Source organism: Chiloscyllium plagiosum, unplaced genomic scaffold (genome assembly GCF_037043375.1).
Source record: "Chiloscyllium plagiosum isolate Xiang-an unplaced genomic scaffold, Cpla_swu_hap1 HiC_scaffold_12, whole genome shotgun sequence".
Classification (NCBI taxonomy): Eukaryota; Metazoa; Chordata; class Chondrichthyes; order Orectolobiformes; family Hemiscylliidae; genus Chiloscyllium; species Chiloscyllium plagiosum.
Genome location: NW_028270150.1, coordinates 69643329 through 69666989, shown reverse-complemented (window position 1 = coordinate 69666989; position 23661 = coordinate 69643329). Strand labels below are relative to the sequence as shown.

General features: G+C 39.7%; 1 protein-coding gene across 11 annotated transcripts in view; it reads left to right on the top strand.

The window, feature by feature from the left end:
• Positions 1-23661, top strand: part of dmd (dystrophin) — a 2003576-nt gene that overhangs the window by 1823010 nt on the left and 156905 nt on the right. The gene's annotated exons all lie outside the window — the stretch shown is intronic.

Genomic DNA, 23661 nt, shown 5'->3' with positions numbered 1-23661 from the left:
ATGGTTGATCTTATCCTGGTCTCATTTCCACTTTGCTACCCATAGCACTTTATCCTGCTTTTCATGAGAGATCAGGGATCATAGTGTTCTTTATACATTACCATTCATTTGCTTTATTAACTAAGCCAACATAGATATACCCTTCTGGTACCTTCCTTTCTTGGGAAATAATTAAAGTATATTGCTGGTGTGTATTTTTATTTTGCTCAGTCCTGGAGAATTGAGGTTAACTTGCTTCCACTCCTGTTTGATGGTTTGCCTGAGAAGTGTAATGCTAGATTGCAGACTCTGCCAAATGTGGGAAAGGTGGAGCTTGAAGCATTGGGTAGATGGATTGTTTGGCTGTTCGTATGCTCTGTCCATTGCCTGATTTCACCTCTGTATACTCCTGACAAAGTCTCTCGACATTCAGTGCCTTTCCAGAGGAGCTGTCTCTGTTGACTTTGGTCACAAGCCAGGGACTTCCCATGCATTGGCAGAATGTGGTGTCCCCTCTGCTTATGTTTTAAGAATATCTCTGAGACATTTGAACTAACTGCCTGGAATTTTCCTGCCGTGATTGAGTCCCGAGTTCAACAACTGCTTCAAAGGTCTGGTGTCAAGCATAAGAACTACATGTTCTCCCCAGTGGAGCTAATTTTGATTGGTCGGAACCTGCACCAGCACATCTGGAGGAACCCTTCAATTAGCCATAAAACATGCCCCCTTTGGCTCCCTCAGTGGCTACATTGAAACCACGTTTGCCCTTTTCTACTGTTTCATATCACACACCACTTCATATTTAGTTTGTGAACAACGCTGAAGCTGCTGTCGGCAGCAAATTGTGAATCTAAAAGTACACTAAGTATCTGATCACCTTTTAAAAGTAAGCGATTAACACTTCGGGAAGCTTTTGTGAAGTGACAATGGGTGATTAATGGGGCAGGCTTCAGGACAAAGAGATGCAAGGTCACCTTAACTCACTGAAACTCTGTAACAGCTGAAAAAAAAACTCTTGTTGAAGGGTTGCGACAATCAGAAAGCTTGGCTAATAGTGATAAGAAATCCATCAGCCAAGGTTCCTGATTATAAAGGCTACATGCAAGGCAATTTAAGTGACCTTGTCACTTTATTTCCTGAAGTCTGAGCCAGTAATAAGTACAGGCAATTCAGAAAATATAAACAACGCCATGTAATCACTGTTCAAAGTTGTGGATGCGTAAGGGGAGAGAATGTGGTGAGTCCAAGATGACATACAAATGCTACCCCAAACACAAATAGGAAGCTTGTGGGTATGGTTTTCCCCTCCCTGGAATGGGGTGGTAAGTTGATGTACCAGGATGAGGGCCCTGTTAGGGCCCAAAACCCATAGTCTAGGGATCGCTGTGCTAGGGACCAGTGTCCAAGATCAGTGTCCAGTGTCTAAGGCCCATGATAACTGTCACTGACCCACCATAGGCCAGCTTAGCTGCCTTTCTCGCAGATAGAAAAAAGTGACTGCCTTCCCCACAGGGAATACAGGGTGACCTGTCTGTCTGGATGTGTGATGCAATCGGGGGCAAAGAGTTCCTTGTTCAAAGCCATCCCTCTCTCAAGAGCCTTACTTCATGAGCTCACCCTAAAAACACACTTCTTTCCACTGGTGCAGATCTTCACAGCTACACAATCTCAGTCTCCAATGACTCTCTTCAGCTCACAACTGGACGGGTAGATCACTGTAGTTGTGTGCTTTCATGCTGGTGGGGATGGGATATAAGTTGCTTGCCTCAATAGGGTCATAGGGTCATAGAATCATAGAGATGTACAGCATGGAAACAGACCCTTCAGTCCAACTCATCCATGCCGACCAGATATCCCAACCCAATCTAGTCCCACCTGCCAGCACGTGGCCCATATCCTTCCAAACCCTTCCTATTCATATTCCTTTTAAATCTTGCAATTGTACTAGCCTCCACCACTGCCTCTGGCAGCCCATTCCACACACACACTACCCTCTGCATGAAAAAGTTGCCCCTTAGGTCTCTTTTATTTTTTTCCCCTCTCACCTTAAACCTATGCTCTCTAGTTCTGGACTCCCCCACCCCAGGGAAAAGACTTTAAATATCCATGCCCCTCATGATTTTATAAATCTCTATGAGATCACCCCTCAGCCTCCGACGCTCCAGAGAAAACAGCCCCAACCTATTCAACCTCTCCCTTTAGCTGAAATCCTCCAACCCTGACAACATCCTTGTAAATCTTTTCTGAATACTTAGTGCACTGTGCATAAAATTCAATTAAAGTTTGAGAACCATTGTAGGGCTTGCAATCTGTCTTTGGATTAAACAGCTCATGTCATTAAATATGCAAAACTAGCCCGAGGTTCCTGTGTCCTTGGATCAGGGTATACCTATTGACACCCAAACTGGCACTATTTTTCTGTATCTGAAAATTCCTACAGAATTTCTTGCCCCTCCCCATGACATCCAGTAAATATTTTCTCCAAGTAAGTTTTAGAAATACCAACATCTTCGAACCCCTAAATGAATATTGCCCGCAACCTTAGATTCTGTTTCTCTCCCTGACTACTGAACCAGATTGTTTGCAACTTCAACATTCGAACAAAGGTTATCTATTTCCACCCTGTTAATATTGTCTGTCTCTCCACCTGTTGCTGAAACACTCAGCTCAGAAATGCTTCCTTCATTATTTACTATTCCAATGCTTTCCTGGCCACCTTGGAACCATATAGACCCTCTTGTGAACTTAAAATTATTGGAAGCTTTGATATCATAACCCACATAAGGATATATTATCCTTGTGGTCAATGATTTTAGCTTCTCGTCCAGTGATGCTTCAAATTTATAATTCTCATCCTTGCATTCAGATACCTTTGTGGCCTTACCCCACGCTATATCTGCAACTTCTTTCAACTCTACAACCCTCCTCAAATCTGTCTGGTCCTTCACTTCTGGCCTCTTGTGTATCGTTGATTCCCTTCACCACATCATCAACCAGGTGCCTTCAGCTTTCTGGACCATATGCCTTGGAATGCTTCTCATAAACTGTCTACCTATCTACATTTCTTATTACATTAAGATAGTCCTTAACATTTCCCTCTTTATCCAAGCTTCTGGTCACTTATCTCATTGTTGTATGTCAAATTTTCTCTCTAGCTAAGGGCCTTGGAATATTTCACTTATTTAAAATGACTTTAAAATGCCAGTTGTTGGTTTCTATATCTTGTTTGTTTGCTGATTAAACTTACACAGCAAATATTTGTTTATTTGGTTATGTCCATTGGCAACATATTTGGTACAGCAATTTAAACATGTATACGTTCCTCAGTGTCGTGGTTTATTCATATTTTTACAACTAATTTAGAAACAAGTACGCAATACCTCAACATGGTGTAACAAAATCAAGTGATTTAATAGTGCAGTTGTTTAGTTAGGGTCACATTTGACATGCTGTCAAATCTATCAATGCACTTAGAGAATGGAATTGGCCCTGAAAGACATCATTACTTCTGAAAATTCTCAAGACAATTTATTGTTGTGACAAAAAAAAATGACAGCCATCTGTTCAGCTAAGTCTTCATTACCAGAAAATCTTTGTTTTATGGATAGTTTTATGTCTCCTTTACTGTATGCATAGGATAAATAGGAAACATCGTCTTGATATTTTTCAGACAGCCCTCCATTTTCCCAGATATGTGATTGATTGAAAATTCACTGCATAGGCAGTTTGATGCCTGTACAGCATAGCAACAATCTATCATTTAATATGTAACCATGCCCTTACAGTAAAGCATGTGAAATTGAAATGTGTGACTGGACATTGCCTTTCTAGGACCTTCTATGCAGTAGAATAAATCGTGTCTTTGGGGCATGTCCAAGAACATGACCTGCCATGTTCTGAAATATTTGGATGAAGTAAAGAATGCAGTTAGGTAGGTCAGTAAAGTTGGTGATCTTTATCTAAGGGGTGAAGCATTAAAAAGAAAAACAATAATTATTTAACCTTCTAAATATGGTGCTCGTACTGTAATGATATCACATTTTTATTACTTAAAGAATAGAAATTTGTTCAGTTTATCACCAGAGGGAGCTCTCCATGAGGCTGGAGCTCACTGCTTAACTTCAGCACTCCTCCTTCAGGCTGTTTCTGCTCAACTGATCCTGAGAGTTTTTGTTTCTGGACCTGCTTTATTTCTTAAATTTATATGTGCAAGCTTGCAGAGTATTTGGCTGGAACTCTTTGTTCCTTCCTGCTCTTTGCTTTGCTCCTTTGTCATCCTGTGTCCACCAAAATTTTCACATAGAAAACTTTCAACCTTTTTGATGCAATTTTTCATTGTTGATCAAAAATGTCAACTTTTTGCAACTTTGATTATAAATATAGTATTTTGCTACTGGTTTCATAAACCACATGCAACTGTTTAAACCTCAACATTGCTGGTAGTCATTTCATTGCAAGGTAGATGCGTGATCCTTATTCTTCAGCCCTTACGTCCATTTATGCTTTAAATTCTAATTAAGAAGGACAGGAGAACCTGGAATATCCCTGGCAAATCAAACAATGACTGGAGAAAGGTAAAAAAGCTGATGTAAAACATTATCTAAAAATCAGTATAACCTATTATTTTTATTACATTTAAGCAGGCATGGACACAAAACGATGCTGCACAATTTCACTATCTGTTGTCCATGATTTCAACTACATATTAAACTACTCATGGTAAAATTGTTAAGGCCTCTGTTCAGACAGCCGCCAAATAAAACTGGACATGTTAAAGGTTCAAACTTGAGTGTTACTCAGCATAGTTTCAAGACACAAGTTTGTTTTGTCTTTCCATGAAAGAATTGAATGTTTTTGTAAGACACACAAAGCCTTTTGTGTCCACCAAATAGAGAAATGTTAAGTGTAAGAAGGGGAAGCATTTCAACTTTGATTGACTAGCGTCAGCATCAAATATGCTGACTTTTGTACGTACCATGACCAGATGCATTAAAACTCTCTTTGGTCTTACCTAACCACAAATTCAGAACAACTGAGTTTGCTACAACAGTGTGACATTTTCAGTTCTCATGTCGACTATTTTTTATGTGAATGTTGACTTCAAGCTAATTTTTGCCAAATTATTTCCTTTTAATCCTGTGACTTCATATCAACTGGAACCGAATGGAACTTATCAATGCAGCAGTAAAGTTAAAGTGGATGCTGTGTTTTGATTAGATTAGGTTCCCCACAGTATGGAAACAGGTCTTCTGCCCAACAAGTCCATGCCGACCCTCCGAAGAGTCACCCACCCAGACCCATTCCCCTACGCATGAGCTTATCACTATGGGCAATTTAGCATGGCCAATTCACCTAACCTGAACATCTTTGAACTGTGGGAGGAAACCAGAGCACCCAGAGGAAACCCACACAGACACCAGGAGAATGTGAAAACTCCATGCAGACAGTTGCCTGAGGCTGGAATCGAACCCAGGTCCTTGGCGCTGAGAGGCAGCAGTGCTAACCACTGAACAGCCGTGCCACTCGTATGCTTTGTATATCTATCCAGGACACTTTTTGAGCATTTCATTGGCAAACTTCCAAGTCATTAGTCATCTCATTTGCATATGTTAACGAGAATGACACACTATGCCTGAATGCTTTAGCACCCTTAATAACTTAGTTAAAAATCACAGAACACCAAGTTATAGTCCAACAGGTTTATTTGGAAGTACTAACTTTCGGAGCGTTGCCCCTTCATCAGGTAGTTTTATAGCAAAAGGTCTCCAAAGCAAAAGATCTTTTAATAAGAGGCCATGTGTAATGCCTGCTTCCAAAGTTTTAGGCTAAACAGATGAAGTGTAGTTGGGCATTTTCACCTGAAGTCTGAAGTAAAAGTTATTGCACTTCAAAAACATCTTGGATCCCTCCATTTTGCTTTGGTTACCAACAGAAGTCAGCCATATAGCCTCTTGAACCCTTTCTGCCATTCAAAGAGATCATGGTTGCTCTGTGATTTCATTGAATTTACCCATCAGTTTATCACCAGAGGGAGCTCTCCATGAGGCTGGAGCTCATCGATATTTGCTACATATCCTTTAACATTGGTTAAGAAGAAAAAATTGGTTCAGAGAAAAGGATTCGATTTCAGATTCATCAACTGCCATTTGGGGAATAGCATTCCAAACACTATGAGCAGTTGCATACCAAAATTTTCCTAATGTCACTCTTGAAGTGCCTGATACCAATTTTAAGCCTGTACCCTTTAGCCCTCACCTGAATAGTCATCAGACCTTGGTTCTCTCTAACTTCCCCATCAGTTCTTCTTAATACCTTAATAACCTTGATCAATTGCTCCCTAACCTTCTAAATTGCAGGGAATATGACCCTAGTTTGTGAAGTCTTTCTTCATAATTTATTTGATTTGGTTTGATTTATTGTTGTCATGTGTACAGTGAAAAGCTTTGTTTGCAAGCAGTATAGGAAGATCATAGTAAGTAAGGTCATATTTATCATACGGTGAAAAAAAACTTAGAGACAAATGAGTTACATCACACAGGGCATGTGGTAAACAAGATCAGCATTAATTGAAGTTAGAGAGTCCATTCATCAGTCTGATAATGGCCGGGAAAAAGCTGTTCCTGAACCTGTTGATGCATATATTCAAGCTTCTGTATCTTCCTCCTGATGGAAGAAGTTATAGGAAAGTATTACTGAGGTGTGATGGATCTTTGATGATGTTGGCAGCCTTTCTCCTGCAGTGACCTGTGTAAATGGAGCCCATGGATGGAAGCTTGGCTTTCGTGATGGTCTGGGCTGTGCACACAACCATCTGCAGTTTCTTCTGGTCCTGGGCAGAGCAGTTGCCATACCAGGTCATTATGCACCTGGATAGTATGCTTTCAATTTAACCCTGTCATTCTCGTAAATTTATGCTGAACTCCTTCTCAGCTTAATACAAGTTGTATCCTTCCTTAGGTGTGATAGCCAGAACTGAATGCAATACTCCAGGGTGTCATTCAGTTTGAACTGTATACAGTCATAGCATATCTTCTTCTCCCTTGTATTCTGGTCCTTTAAGTATAGAGAATAGTTACCTGTAAAAAATATTTCAATATATTTGGTAGACTTAATTGGGAATAGGATTTACAACAAAAGACTGAGAAAAATTGCTATATTTTAAAATAAATGTTCTTGAAACTCATTGTTGCTTTGCAAGCAGTGGGTGAGGGTGTAAATGAATAATCTGGCACTGGAGTTTATGTACAAACTAAGATCCACTGGCAATGAATAGCTAATTGGCTTGTGGAATTGTGACCAGTTGTAGATGCTATAGGTCAACTCTCTGGCCCCTAAGGAGCTGAACAGGTTGTAGGTATGAACGATACAGTGAGAAATCCTTGGTCTTCAGGGAGGGAAGGTAGTGTGTGTATATATCTCCAATGAAATTCCCAAAGCAAAAGAATGCCAGTTACTTTATCACCCCTACTGCTGTAAGGTAATGCTGTTAGTCAGTAAGTGAGAGGATTCATAATTTATGAGCCAGTCACTATGTGCCTATCATAAAAAAGTAAAAGAACCCAAAGGAAAAGCTCAGAGATATAAAATACTGAGGAAATAAAAAGAATCCTCCATCGAATCCTAAGGACTGGTGCCATTGAACTGTTACTTATTTTTTTGTTTTCCCATCTATCCTTAACACCAATGTTTTTTGTCTGCACAGATATGCTGGGTGGGTTACAAGAGAGCTTAGAGTTTTAACTGGTATGGTAATATGCTGAAAGTACATAGTTGTTTATCTGTGGTTAGAATTTAATTATTTGTAAAGTATAATAATATGTAATTATTATAAATAGAAACCTGGTTCATGTTTTCTTTTAACCTGCATCTATCAGAGCTTGTGTACTTTGATAAAAAAATTTTAACTTCTGTGATAACTCAACAAAAATGGGGCTTTAGGTCCAGCATGTTATCTCAACAAGGTTTAACAATTCCCTTAACTTTTTTGATTATTTTCTTGTTGTGATCTTTTACCTATTAGTGTACATCTCTTTCAAGCTTCACTGTTTCTAGCTTTTTACCATTTTCGAACATACTCAGACTATATTTATTAAGTTCAAAGGGAGTTACCTCACACTTGCCTATATTGTCATTTAACACAGTTTTGCTGATTCAGTTAATCTGTTACTATCTTGGTAATTTTATGCTTGTATCAATATTGTTTACAATGTTGCCTATCTTTGTATTCTTTTGTATTGGGTATGGTGATCTTCATCCAATCATTTGAGTTGTTAACAGTGTATTGAACAATTGAGGCACCTACACTTCACAGTGTCATTCGTCACATTATGCCAATTATCCCTGCGCTCTGTTTCCTACCACTCAGCTAATTTTTTAACCAGGTCAATAATTTGCTAGAAACTGGCTTGTCCAGGTCCAATTTCCTTTAGACTGGATCATAAATATCCCAAGAATCTAAAGTCCTCTCTCCTGCACCTTCTTTCCAGCAACATATTCAATAGCTTTATCCCCCTATTACCATACTCACTTGGAATAATCCTCAGGTTCCAACTTTTGAGATCCTGCTTGCTAATTTTCTACATAGCCCACTAAGTGCTGACTGCAGGACCACATCCCTTTTTCTACCTATGTTATTGGTGAATATGACTGCTGACTATTCACCCTTTCTCTCAGGATACTCAGCAGCTGATCAGTTTTGCAAGTGGTTCAGCAAAGTGATATCAACAAGTTAGAGTAATTCCCTCCCCCGTGTATATACGTTAAATGAAAGGCATTACATAGAAATGCACTGCTTTTTTATAGGTTGCTAAAATGCCTGCATAGTTGTCAAATTTGAGTCCCCTAGTGACTATGATAGCTCTGCACAAATTAAGATCTCATTTAATGATTAAATAGCTTCTGGATGAATTTATTGCATTTTTAGGTACGTATGGAGCTTGCACTGTGATAGCAATATGCCTGATCAGGTCCTGTGGTTTAGTGTTCATTTAATGTTCAGTTGAAACTTATCCATACAGATGGAACATGCCTACAGTATTACTTTGAAAACATTTTCTGTAAAAATACAAAGAGTACCTTGGTGGTGGTTCAACAACTACGCATTAACACCAGAAGGAAATATGTACAAGGTTTAAAAGCAGAAGTTAGAAGTGTTTCTTTTCTTCCAAACTTAACACCTCATTCTTTCACCAGGATGCAGTTCCATTGCTGTTAACTATGTATCCACATAACTTCAGAGTGGTTATATAAAGGTTTTGAAAATGTATGTCAACAGGTTGCTATATGGGAGCATCAAAACAAAATCAGCGATTCTGCTATCTAGCATTCAGCTGGGATCATTTGTTGGTAATCAAGGTTAAAAAAAGGGTTTCTAAAATAAAACTTTCCCATCATTCCTTAGAGATACCACTTAACAATCCACATACATGGAATATCTTTAAGGAGTAACTTACTCTGTGTACACAGATCCAATGAAGGTTTGTCAGATTTTCTGTTTATCTTTCTCTGTGGGCCTCCACTAAGTATACCAGGTCAAGATTTTGTTGTTTGTAATGCCACAACTTTAACATTCACTGGAAAAGGAAAAGGGGGTCTTGTTCAAGGGATGTTGCACATAAGTCAAATATGTTCACAGCGTTCGACTGAAGGATCAGCCTAGATCATTGGGTCTTTGCCATTACAAGAACCAAAAGTCTGTTTTCACATTTTCCTATTCCAGCGCTGTGACTTAAATTGGAGCAGCTCAATATTTCCAGAGCTTATCATGTGAAGCCTGGGAATAGAACTCAGGCCATTCACATCTCAGTGCCTTGTAGAGTGAAGAACTGATTTTAATAGAATAGATTGCCTACAGTGCGGGAACAGGCCTTTCTGCCCAACGAGTCCATAGTGACCCTCCAAAGAGTAACCCACCCAGACCTATTCCACATACCCTATAATTACCCCCAACTAATGCACCTAGCCTATACATCTCTGAACTCTATGGGCAATTTAGCACAGCCAATTCACCAAACCTGCACATCTTTGGACTGTGAGAGGAAACCTGAGCACCCAGAGGAAACCCATATAGACACCCAGAGAATGTGCAAACTCCACAAAGACAGGCAGCCGAGGCTGTACTTGAACCCGGGTCCCTGGTGCTGTGAGGTAGCAGTGCTAACCACTGAGCAACTGTGCCAACCCCTTTTTTTCCAGTACCTTGCCAATATTATAAGATGTTTAATTTGGTTGCTGGATTGTGGATAAATTCACGTGTAGTGATAAAATAGCATAGAAGATTTGTGCCAATGGAGCAAATATACATTGTATCCAAGAGCATTTTTCAAGATTAATGTAATTTTTTTTATTGTTTTGTGAACTGTAAGTTATATATCCTCCAATGTCTATCGACTTTTGGAAGCAAAGGGCTTTTGTCTTTCTTGCTGGATTCCCATCATTGTGGATTGATGTAACATGTTATTAACTTTCCGTGAATCATCTAGTACTGTGAAGAAGCAATATCCTTTCGAGATGGAACTTGAGAACTATTGGGGAATAGCACTCTGGATTTTCTTGCCAGTTTTCAAGTGATATAGAGGTGCTGGTGTTGGACTGGGGTGGACAAAGTCAGAAGTCACATGACACCAGGTTATAGTCCAACAGGTTTATTTGAAATCACAAGCTTTTGGAGCACTGCTCTTTCATCAGGTGAAGTCAACTTCGTCTGGTATCATATGACTTCTGACAGTTTTCGAGTTAACCAGGAATGCCTTTGGCTGGACGTTAGGAACGGGAGGTCCAACACAGGGCTCTGACCCTAAAATAACTCACTAACATTTTCCTCTGCCCGCCCATTGTCATGAATGTTGGCCGTCCACCTTTGCTTACATATTAAAAAGCAAAAAAACACATTGATGAAAGTAGAGCAGTGGATGGGGTAAACATAGATTTTAGCAAGGCATTTGATAAGGTTCCCCATCATAGGCTCATTCAGAAATTAAGGAGGCATGGAATACATGGAAACCTATCTGTCTAGATACAGAATTGGCTGGCCCATAGAAGACAGAGGGTGCTGGTCGATGGAAAGTATTCAGCCTGGAGCTCGGTGACCACTGGTGTTCCGCAGAGAACGGTTCTGGGACCTCTGCTGTTCGTGATTTTTATAAATGACTTGGATGAGGAATTGGAAGGGTGGGTTAGAAAGCTTGCCAGTGACACAAAGGTTGGTGGAGTTGTGGAAAGCATGGAGGGCTGTTGTAGGTTGCAATGGGACATTGACTGGATGCAGAACTGGGCTGATAAGTGGCAGATGGAGTTCAACCTGGAAAAGTGTGAAGTCATTCATTTTGGAAGGTCAAATTTGAATGTAGAATATAGGGTTAAAGGCAGGATTCTTGGTATTGTGGAGGAACAGAGGGATCTTAGGGTCCATGTCCATCGATCGCTCAAGGTTGCCACCCAAGTTGATAGAGTTGTTAACAAGGTCTATAGTGTGTTGGCTTTCATTAGCAGAGGGATTGAGTTTAAGAGCCACAAAGTTATCCTGTAGCTCTATAGAGCCCTGGTTAGACCACACTTGGATTATTGTGTCCTGTTCTGATCGCCTCATTAGAGAAAAGATGTGGAAGCTTTAGAGAGTACAGAGGAGATTTACCAGGATGCTGCCTGGACTGGAGGGTATGTCTTCTGAAGGAAAGTTGTGGGAGCTAAGGCTTTTATCATCGGAGCAAAGAAGGACGAGAGGTGACTCAATCGAGGTGCACAAGATGTTGACAGGCATAGATAGAGTGGACAGTCAGAGACTTTTTCCCATGGCAGAAATGGCTAACACGAGGGGGCATAATTCTAAGATGATTCAAGGAAGGTTTAGAGGAGATGTCAGAGATAGGTTCTTTACACAGAGTGCTGGGTGCATGGAAATCACTGATGGCAGTGGTAGTAGAGTGAGATACATTAGGGACATTTAAGCGAATCTTGAATAGGCACATGGATGATAGTACAATGACGGGTATGTCGGTTAGTCTGATTTTAGAGTAGGATAAAAGGTCAGCACAACATCAAGGGCTGAATGGCCTGTACTATGCTGTACTGTTCTATGTTCTGTGTTTTAACGCTTGAAGCGGCAAAAGCTGTTTGCGTATCACTTTGAATATAATAACATATCAAGGCAATTCACAGGAATGTTAACAAACAAAATGTGGCACTCAACCACAAATGCTTACTAGGACAGATTAAAGAGACAGATTCTAAGGAGTGTTTTGAAGAAGGAGAGAGAAGTTGAAATAGGGGGAAATTTAGAATCTGATTTCTAAACCTTCCAGCCGAGTTATTTTAAAGTCTGACTGTCAATATTGGAGTGATTGAAATTGAGGCAGTGCAAGAGGCTAGATTTGAAGAGGCACAAGATCTTAGGAAGATTATACCACCTTCCTGCCAGTGTAGCACTAATGGGAACCAAGATTGATTTGGAGGTGCCAGTGTTGGACTGGGGTGTACAAAGTTAAAAATCACACAACACCAGGTTATAGTCCAACAGGTTTATTTGGAAGCACAGTGTGGTATAACTGAAATTATATCTTGAAAAATACCTGGATTGTTTGTTAAATCAGTTACATCACACTGTAAACTTTTGCTATAAATTCTGTGTCTTACAATCTTATTCTCCACAAACACCTGATGAAGGAGCAGCGCTCCAAAAGCTAGTGCTTCCAAACAAACCTGTTGGACTATAGCCTGGTGTTGTGTGATTTTTAACATAGAACCAAGATTGTTATCAAGTAGACAGCAACTCGCAGCAAGTATCAAAATACTTGATGTAATCACCTTTACTTCTCATATCGAATTTAGTTCCTTCATTATATCAGAACGACTCAATTCTACCCCAGAGGACACCATGAAATACTTAGGAAGCTGCACTTTTCCTTGATCCCAATCACATTTCCAAGAATGATTTTTTATTTGTGTCTATATAGTTATTTCAGTTCCTCATAAAATTTATCTGTTTGCAGTCTCTGTGGACTGAAGCATGGGGACAACTTCCATATAAATCATCCTGGTGACACCTAACTTTATCACAGCCAGCATGACTCCATGTCTACTGTTGAGCTGGCTGTTTGCCAGTCTGACTAGCTGGACCACAGTCATCTTGATTCATTCTTGTCACAAGCTATATTTTAGCCTTTGGTTCCATCCCTCTTCCTAGTGTCACACTGAGGGATGAATCTAATAGTGCATCATCTCATTGTTGTGTTTGTTTTTAGATGAATGTTATGCCTGATGGTCTGAATAACACAATTGCCTCTGAAATATTAACCTACCAAATTCCATTTGCACCTTCAGCATCAGTGAAACTTGAATTCACATCCTAATCATGTCTAAGCTCCACTTCCTCAGTGTTCTTCATAAAGCTTTCTAAGTTCAACTTCCAAACCATTGGAAAACTGTACTCAACACCCAACTCATTACTTGTCTGTATTATTGAACTTACTGATTATGTCTATTCTTTCCAATCTCCATAACTTCCCCATCTGGCATACTTCAAGGTCTTTATCTTCCATTAATTATTATTTCATGACTTCATTCCACCCTACCATTATTTCAATTTAATAGCTCGAGCCAGAACAGTGCCACTGAAAATAATCCACATCATGTATCACACACTATAGGGTACCTTTGAATTGCTCTGCAATTGTTTAACTATACAAGTTGATTGTAGACCCTATGTTATATTTACAGCTAACCAGTCAGATCATATTTAACATATTATAAAAAGAATAAAGAAGTATCGAAGAGGGTGGAAAAATGTTTACATTGATGATCAGGAAACAATAGACAGCTTAGCTCGAAGAGATGACCGAAAATTGACCGAATAAAGGATGTAGAATTATGGAGGGTTTTGATAAAATAGACACAGTAAGAGAATTTTTCCATTTTTGCCAGTAGCAAGAGTAGAGGACATTGATATATGATATGACTAAAAAAATCAAACATGGTAGTGGGAAGAACTTTTTTTTTAACTTAGAGGCTGGTATGAATGTGCAACTAGGTACCACAGAGAGTGGCTGGTGGTGAAGAGGAATTGGAGTGATTCTTTTAATAAAGTTCAGTTGGAGATAAAGTTCAAAGTCAATTTAATGGTCAGAGAGTTTCTTTATACTGTCACTTCTTGGAAGTTAGATAAACAGAGCTAGCAATTGAACCAGACATTTCTCCTCAGCAACAATATATTCTGCAGCACAATTTGGCTCAAACTGATATTGTGTTTTGCACAGTTTGCGAAGAGCTAACTGCAAAAATACCCAAAATGCTCTGGTATGTATACCAAATACACTTCCATTAAAATATTAGGTTCAGTTAATGTGACCAGGTTCCTTTATATGCTAAGGGAAATATGCTTTATTTAAAATATTATACACAAATTCATCCATCGCCCAGAACATGTTTTCCTTTGCACCTTTTCAACTGTGTCTGATTGCAACCATTTAACACTAAACTAATTAAGAGAATGAATACAAAATTAAATGAATATTGAATTCTATTTTGAATATCTGGAATGTACAAGGTACAATTTTAACTTCTATCACAGTGTAAAATTGGTAATGTGGAATAAACCGACCATTCCTTTTATTCATTGTTTCCACTGAAGGAATTGAAGCTATGCAGAAAGAGGCTGAACTGATATCTGGTTGTTTTACATGTATCAATCAATATTTCCCCTGTGAAGTGAAAACCATCGAAGGGTTTAGTTTGATTGAGTGAGTTGAATGGTGCAGATGTGGAGTGTGGGGAGAGAGTGATGGGGAAGTGGAAGACTGTAAAATTGGGTGCTGTGCCAGTGTCACTTCACCAATCACCCACCTGCCTTTGGCATTTTATCTACATTGAAGGATGCGTCAGGCAGCTTGTCTGCCCTGGAGGCTCTTGAGTGGTGGAGATTTTGGAGGTGTTAGATTCCTTCTGTTCATATACCCTGTGCCCCCTAGACACCTCTTCCACTTTACTCACCCTCCACCAACCATGGGTTTTTCCACACCCACCATGCTGCACATGGTCCTCCACTCCACACACTGGCAGAAGGCTCCAACTTAGTCAGTGGGCTCTCTGACGAATTGCCATTGGTAGCACTGCTGGGACTCAAAAGCTGCGGGTTATCTGATCGACTGTCAGCTCCTGGAGGCAAGATTCCCTCTCAGACGGAGGTGAACCCCTCCCAGATGGGGGCCTGTGTCTTGCTCCACGTCAGGTGACTTTTTGACAAGCATAAAATCAACTCAGGACTACCCAACCAAGCAGACCTGAGCTCATCCTTAACTTTTCAGTCAATGTTGGCTTCATCAATCCATGTAAACTTCAATCCATGATGGAAGGATGGAACCAAAAACACTGGTCTGTTTGTGCCTTAATAATTCAGTTTGTCAAAATAATAAAGCAGTTGTTAACATAATAAGAATGGTTATGGCATTTGAGAAGGAAGTCTTTCACATTTTGACCTCATAAAAGATAGATAGAGCTGCAAAACAAAGCAGAAAACGGTATGTTTTCTGATGAGAGGACAGATGGAAACTTAAAAAAAAACTTCTTAACATGTCAGTAAGTGAGCATTAAATTGTAATTGTTACTTTGAGGTGGTCATCTAAATTCAATTGCTTCCCCCCATCTCCATGAGTAACATTTGCTGTTATGTACCTCTTCCTGGAAATGGTGACAGATGCAATAAGGAATGAACATTGTAAGGCTGCTCAGTCGAGCTGTTCCAGTGGCTCTACAAGTTTATTTAGTGAGAAGCTGAACTGTATAGTGCCGGGCCATGCTGCATTAGCTGATGTCAGCCAGTGTTTATAATTAATCACTGTGCCCTTGGTTAGGAGGAGTAAATAAATTGAACTTCAACTCTTGATCGCTCCCTGGAAATTTTGCTTGCAAGACTGCAGGCCTGACAGAGCAGAATTCAGCTTGACAATGGTGTATTGCCAATTCACTCCCCAGGCTTACCCAAAATAAAATATTACCTTTCCGGAACCAAACAAATTGCTGGAAAAACTCGGCAGGTCAGGCAACATCTGTGGAGAGAAAGCAGAGTTAACACTTCAGATTCTTCAGAACTGACAATACCATTCCAAGTATTGTCCACAAAATCAGCCTTTTTTCTCAGACTTTACAGTGGCTGTAAACATGTAGCCGAGCATTGATAACAACTATAGTTAAGACTGTTGAATGATTCCAATATCCTAAAGTGGGACGATCTGTAAAGGCACCTAAATCTGATCTTTATCTCAATTGCTTGCTGAAAATGTATGTGAACATAGGATGTGTGTAAAACATGTATCGGTCTTGATACTCTCCAGATGGAATAACCCGTGTACATCCACTCTTTAGACTGACAAAATATATGGGCGAAAGTGAGGACTGCAGATGCTGGAGATAGAGTCGAGAGTGTGGTGCTGGAAAAGCACAGCAGGTCAGGCAGCATCCAAGGAACATGAGAGTTGACGTTTCGGGCAAAAGCCCTTCTTGTGGATGAAGCCTCATCCCATATAATAAATGGGAATGGGTTCAAATAATGTCAGTTGACAATCTTCCAGCACAAGTCTGTACTTAGAGCAGTCAGAAGTAAGTTACTCAATCAAAAGTCTGTGAGAAGATTTGTAGCTCGGGTGCTCGTTGTTGTGGTTCTGTTCGCCGAGCTGGGAATTTGTGTTGCAGACATTTCGTCCCCTGTCTAGGTGACATCCTCAGTGCTTGGGAGCCTCCTGTGAAGCGCTTCTGTGATGTTTCCTTCGGGATTTGTAGTGGTTTGAATCTGCCGCTTCCGGTTGTCAGTTCCAGCTGTCCGCTGCAGTAACCGGTATATTGGGTCCAGGTCGATGTGCTTATTGATTGAATTTGTGGATGAGTGCCATGCCTCTAGGAATTCCCTGGCTGTTCTCTGTTTGGCTTGTCCTATAATAGTAGTGTTGTCCCAGTCGAATTCATGTTGCTTGTCATCTGCATGTGTGGCTACTAAGGATAGCTGGTCGTGTCGTTTCGTGGCTAGTTGGTGTTCATGGATGCGGATCGTTAGCTGTCTTCCGGGTTGAATTTGCGGTAAGACTGTTTGTTCTAACCTTTGCATTACAGCTTCTGCTATGAGTCCAGAGATGGGTGTGCCGTTGATTTGTTCATATATTTGGTTGTTGAATGTGAAGTGTGTTGTGAGGCACAGGTCCAGTAGTTTGAGTATGCCGTCTTTGTTGATAGGTTCAATGTCCTGTTGTCTGCGCAGTCTTAGCGCAAATTCAACCCAAACTCTGGGTCAGATATGTCGATGATACCTTTGTAATCATTAAAAACACAGAAATAGAGAACACACACCGGATCATCAACTCCAAGAATCTCTATACCACTACCTTAAAACTGTACAATGGTGCCGCCTCCACCATTTTCTGGGGAAGACAGTTCCAAAGACTCATGACCCTCTGAGAGAAAAGTCACTCTTTATCTCTGTTTTAAATGAGACACCATTTATGTTTTAAAATTACACTTATTTGTAGTCTGTCCCAAAAGTCAAACATCCTTTCAGGATCCATCCTGGTAAGCCCCCTCAGGATATTATACATATATGTGAGAGGCAAGCAAGAGAAAGATTTTTGTTTTAATCTAGTCACAATGAACAGAGTTTGTTCACTGTTTTAAACAGTGCATCCAGTTCCTCAATTATATTGATTTCCATGATCTTGATCCAGTACAAAATATCCAGTACAAAATGCTTGTGGCTCGAGAAAGAAAAATAAAGCGGCCTGTGCATCTAGTTAGTTTATGAAACAGTCGTTTGGATTGAGAGTCCTTTTAGGAGTGTCCTGTGGGCCAGCATTAAATGTGTAAATTTTTAACATGGATATCTGCATTAATTCTACCTATTATCTGCCACTGTTGTTCAGAAGTTTCCTTAACGTGTTCTTCTTGCTAATGCACTTGTGCTGCAGAGGTACACATGTTCTGTTTACTTTCTGCTACTTACAGTGCACTGCTTTGGAAAAGTACCCTGGAGTGACAAAAGGGGCAACTTTTTTTGTACACAGCTTACAGAGCAGTTTGTCTACTTCAACATCTAACCAAAACGTCTCTGTCACTCAGTGACTTACCTTGTTCCTATCTCTTTAATTTTATCATCTGTACTCTTTCATTTAATAGTCTCCATTGTTCACACTTACCATGTCAATCAAATGGTGCAATCAATTTCAATTATCACATGAGCCAATTACAAAGAATCTACTTATGGCATGTTAAGCATGCCGGCTGTTTTGGGCAGTTCATTAAAATCTTCAATAAATTTGTAGTTCATTAATCAACTGCATTGGTAAGATCAGCCCTTTGTCTAAATAATTGATTTTTATCAAAGCCCTCAAAATGGGACCATGAAATGGAAATAAAATAAGGAAGAATTGCTCAGTTGAAATCAGCCATGGTTTCATAGACTGCTGTCTAATCCTTATTGCCAAAATATATCAAATAAAAAACCTGCCAAAAATACATTAGCTATCTTCAGTCTGTTACGACAAAACGAGAAGTCTTATCACTAAAATTGACATAATTTATTATGGTTTAATCAGACATTGCTTATCATGGCAACCATGTTAATGACAGTGTGCTCACTATTAACTACTGAGATCTGTATTTTTTGCAACTCAATGACTTTGGCTTGGCATTAGTCTACTCTTTAAATGGCTGCTGCAACCTTGTATGTCTTCTTTTCTTCATGCAATTTCAGTGTCCCCCTCCTTTCTCTCCATACCCCGTGATCCCTTTAGCCGCAAGGATTACATCCAGTTCCTCTTGAATATATCTAATGAACTGGTCCCAATAGCTTCCCATGGTAGAGAATTCTACAGGTTCACAAATCTCCTAAGTGAAGAAATTCTTCCTCATCTCAGTCCTGAATGGCATGCCCCTTATTTTGTGACCCCTAGTTCTGGACTTGCCCAACATCAGGACCATTCTTCCCACATCTAGCCTGTCCAGTCCCATCAGGATTTTATATGTTTCATTGATATCCTCCATCATTCTTCTCTTAGTTTCTTCCATTTTCCCTGGAATAGTCATAATATTTGTTGATTATCCTCTGCATCTCCTGCTGTCATTCACCCATTCCTCTTCAATCCTGCTGCATTAAAGTCTCTCAATATAATGTCCTTCCATCTGATCTTAAATCTTCTTTCCTTTCGTCCAAGCAATCTGATCTTTGTCACTCAACTCAACACATACCTTTGCTGTCTCCCTAGAAAAATGACTATTTCAATTTCTTCTTGGCCTTTTTCTTCAATGCTCCCACAATCTTCACTGACCTTCTCTGATGTTCTGGCTCCTGATTGTTGTTTCTCCTCAGTTCACATATCCATCTGAGCATTCATATCTCATTTCATCAGTGTCCAGATATTGTCCCCCACTTCTTGATGTTGCCCATATTTCTAAATGAAATAAAAAAGTCTTCATCATTGGGCCAAACACGGAAAAAAAGTCTCCTGCTCGTCACTACCTACTATCCCAGCTCAGCTAATTATCAATACCCCACTATGTTACACAATTTGGAAGAATCCCTAGGGGTAACATGGTTACAATGTAATCTGGATGGGGTACTTCAGTGAGGCTTGCACCAGTACTGACCAAATTGGTCAAGTCCCAAGGTTCATAGCTACTAAACTGAATTTGTGGCAGATAGTGAGGAAATAATCTATTTGTTCTTGTCCTTGACAACCTACTTCCTATAAATGCGCTTGTCCATGTCAGTAAGAATTACATGTGCCTGATTATTGTGGAGACAATATATATTTGTGGACAAACTGCAAAGACTATGGGCCTTCACAACATTTCATCTGTACCTCGAACCAAGCTGTTCAAGTGCAACTACAACACTAACAATGCGGAAAATTGCTCAGGTATGTCAAAAAGCAGGACAAATCCAACTCCGCCAAATACACAATATCAGTCTACTCTGAATTATCAGCAAAATGCTGTAGGGGGTCATTGCCCCTGCTAACAAGTGGCACTCTCAAAGGAATAACCTGTCCATCAGTGCTCAGTTCAGGCTCCATCAAGGCTATCTGGCTTCTGACTTCATTACAGCCTTGGTGTAAACATTGATAAAAAAAATTCTGAATTCCAGAGATGAGGTGAAATTGACTACCCTTGTCATCTAGACAACTTCAACTGTGGCATCAGGGAGCCATAGCAAACTGCGAGTCAATAGGAATGGGAGATGGAGGAGAAAACTCTCTCCTCTGATGGATACACATCTAGACAGAGCTGGTTGAGGTTGTTAAGGCTCCATCATCTCAGTCCAGGATCACATCTGAAGGAGTTCTTAGAATAGTGTCCTAGGCCTAACCATACTCAGTTGCTTCATCAATAAGCTTCCATCCATTATAAGATCAGAAATGGGGATGTTTGCTGCTAATTACACAATGTTCAGCATTATTCAAGACTCTTCTGAAGCAGACTAGATCCATATGTTGACCATACCTAGTCAACAGTCAGGCTTGAGTTGATAAGTGACAAATGTAAAGACTGTATCTTTTTATTTTTCTTTATTTTTAATTATAGAACCAAAACAGGAAAAGGATTGTTTAAATAAAGCAAGGGATTTTTGAAGGATCTCTGTACTTTTTCAAAGCAAGTTAACTGACTCTCATTGTCAGTGCTGTTCAGAGAGCTGTTAGTTCAAGCTTTAGGGCAAGCCTAGTTACAGACAATCTGGAGCCTGAGAGCTGTGTATGAACAGAGATTTGACCAGCAACACGTCACTAACTGGTCTCTAAAATGGTCACCAGTTATCAATGATGAAGACCTCCTGCCAACAACTACGTGACTGAAACCTGTGACATTTAGTTAATAATTCAGAGACCTTTATAAGTATGAGCCAGTCACCTTGTGTCTCCTGCAAATGATTACATGTACCTGGAGAAGCAAGATCAATGAGCAATGTCCTGATCAGCAGAAGGATCATTTCAACAAACATTACAGACAGGGACCACAGAACTGCCTTTCCAGTCTTCACCTCTGCCATAAGACCCAGACTGTTTTTATGTACAGCTGTTTGTATATGTGTAGATCTAACTTCTCTAGTTCTGTTAGAATTCATCCATTTCTAAGCGATCTCCACTCATTCTTTTGAACTCCAGTGTGCCTGCACACTTAGTTGCAGTGACTGGTGCATGAGGACACCCAGGTCTCATTGGACAATCCCCTCTGTTAATTTACAGCTATTTAAATAATAATTACTTTCCTATTTTTGCTACCGAAGTGGATAACCTCTGTATTACTGCACTGCCATGCATGTTCCTACTTGCTCAGCCTGTCCAAATCACACCGCAACATCTCTGCATCCTCTTTGCAGCTCACTCTTCCATCCAGTTTTGTGTCATGTGCAAATATTTGAATATTACATTTTGTTCCCTTATCTAAATCATTAACATATATTGTGAATGGCTGGGGTCCTTGTACCAATCCCTGCGGTATTCCACTAGCCACTACATGTTGTTCTGAAAATGACCCATTTATTCCTACTTTGTTTCCTGTCTGCTGTCAAAACTACCAATTTTGTATCCACCTCAATACACTAGGTCCCAATCCTGTGCACTTTAATTTTATACATGAATCGTTTATGTGAGACTTTGTCAAAAGCCATCTGAAAGTCCAAATGAACCACATTGACTGGCTCTCCTAATTCTATGTCACAAAGCTGGTCTTTTTTTCCTAAAAGCTGATCCTTTTCTCAAGGGTACTGTATCCTTGATTTTTTTTTCAGAGGGTCGTAAAACACTCTGGGCTCCAAAACGACTGGGTTTGGTATAGAGATAAAAGGGTATTGGAGGCCTTTTTTGTTTATACATAAACAGATGAGACTTTAGTTTTTTGAAGTAACCTGTATAAGTCAAGGGGGCGTGGCCAGCTCTCTAGCTGGGCAGTTTAGTTCAAACTTTATTTGGGAGTTCAGCTGTGGAGCTGTATGGAAACAGCTGCTTGAGTCTCTCTCCTGCTGCCCTTCTAACTTCGACCTGTAAGCCTTTGTTTCATTTTTACTGTGTTTAAAGGGTTTGTTTATTGGGGCTGTTGTGCATATTCGGAACAGCATGATTAAGTCTAGTTTGGATTGACTGTGTTCTGTAGGTGTTCTTTATTGTGTTCTTTGTATTTCAGTCCGTAATTTTGTCAACCTTGCTAACTTGCTCAGGGTAATTTTCACTGTACACTTATCGAAACAAATTGCAAAGTTATGGTCTGGGCTGCCTGCTGAAGAACGTTTTGAGTGGTCTGGCTTAGTCATAACATCTATCAGTTATATCCTCAAAAAATTCCAGTAGATTTGTTGAGCATGATTTCCCTTTTGTAAATCCATGCTGACAGTGTCTGATTTTACCACTGATCTATGATTCCTGAATTTCTTTCTACCTCTCTTTTTAAATAGTGGGGATAAATTAGCTACCCTCCAGTCTGTATGAACTGTACCAGAGTCTTTAGCATTTTGAAAAATGACTGCCATTTCATCAACTATTTCTAGGCCACTTCCTTAAATACTCTGGCATGTAGATTACCACATCCTACAGAGTTATCAGCCTTCAATCACATCAATTTCTCCAACACCATTTCACTACTAATACAGATTTGTTTTGATTCCTCCTTGTCACTAAACCCTGTATTCACCATCATTTCTGTTACATTATATACATCTTCCTTAATGAAGACAGAAACAAAGTATGAACTTAGTTCATCAGCCATTTCTTTGTTCCAATTATACATTCCCCTGCTTCTTATTGTCAGGGGCCTACTTAGTTTTCACTAATCTTTTACTCTTCACATACTATAAAAACTTTTACAGTTAAGTCTTATGTTCCCAGAAAGCTTACTCTCATACTCTATTTTCCCCTTCTTAATCAATCCTTTGGTTCTCCTTTGCTTACATTTTAAACTATTCCCAATTCTCAGATTTTATTGCTTGTATCTTGTGAATTTGTATACCCCATTTTTGCATCTAATGTTATCTCATTTCCATTGTAAGCCATGGTTGGGCCACTGTTCTGTTTCCACTCTTGCACCAAACAGAAATAATTTTTTTTTGTACTTCACTCATTCACTCTTTGAATGGTTGTCATTGCCTCGCCACCGTCATTCCTTTCAGTAACATTTTCTTCTCCATCAAAGTCAACTCATGCCTCATACCATTGTAGTTTCCTTTATGAAGATTCAGGACCCTCGTCTCAGAATTAATTACCTCACTGTCCATCTGATAGAATTCTATCATATTATCATCACTTATCCCCAAGGGGATTCTCCCAGCTACATTACCAATATTCCTTTCTCATTCTAAAATGGCCTGTTCTCCAGTTGATTCCAGAAAGCCATCCCATATGCACGCTAGGAATTCCTCTTCTACACTATTGAGAATAATTTGATTCACTCAATTTATAAGCAGGTTAAAGTCCCCTTTATATTGCTTAATCTCCATGCTTATACTGCTGCAGCCCTTTATACAGTTCAGCATAGTACATTCCCCTTATGCTGACAGTGAGAATTTCCAGCAGTAGAAACATTTTCTGTTGGGAGTTCACAGTGTACATTGAAACAGTTTGATGGTCATTGAACTCAGATATGTGAGAGAGTTCTGTTACCTGAATGTTCAAATTAGAAATGGAAAACTTACATGCGGGATTAAAGAAACCAGATGTAGCCAGA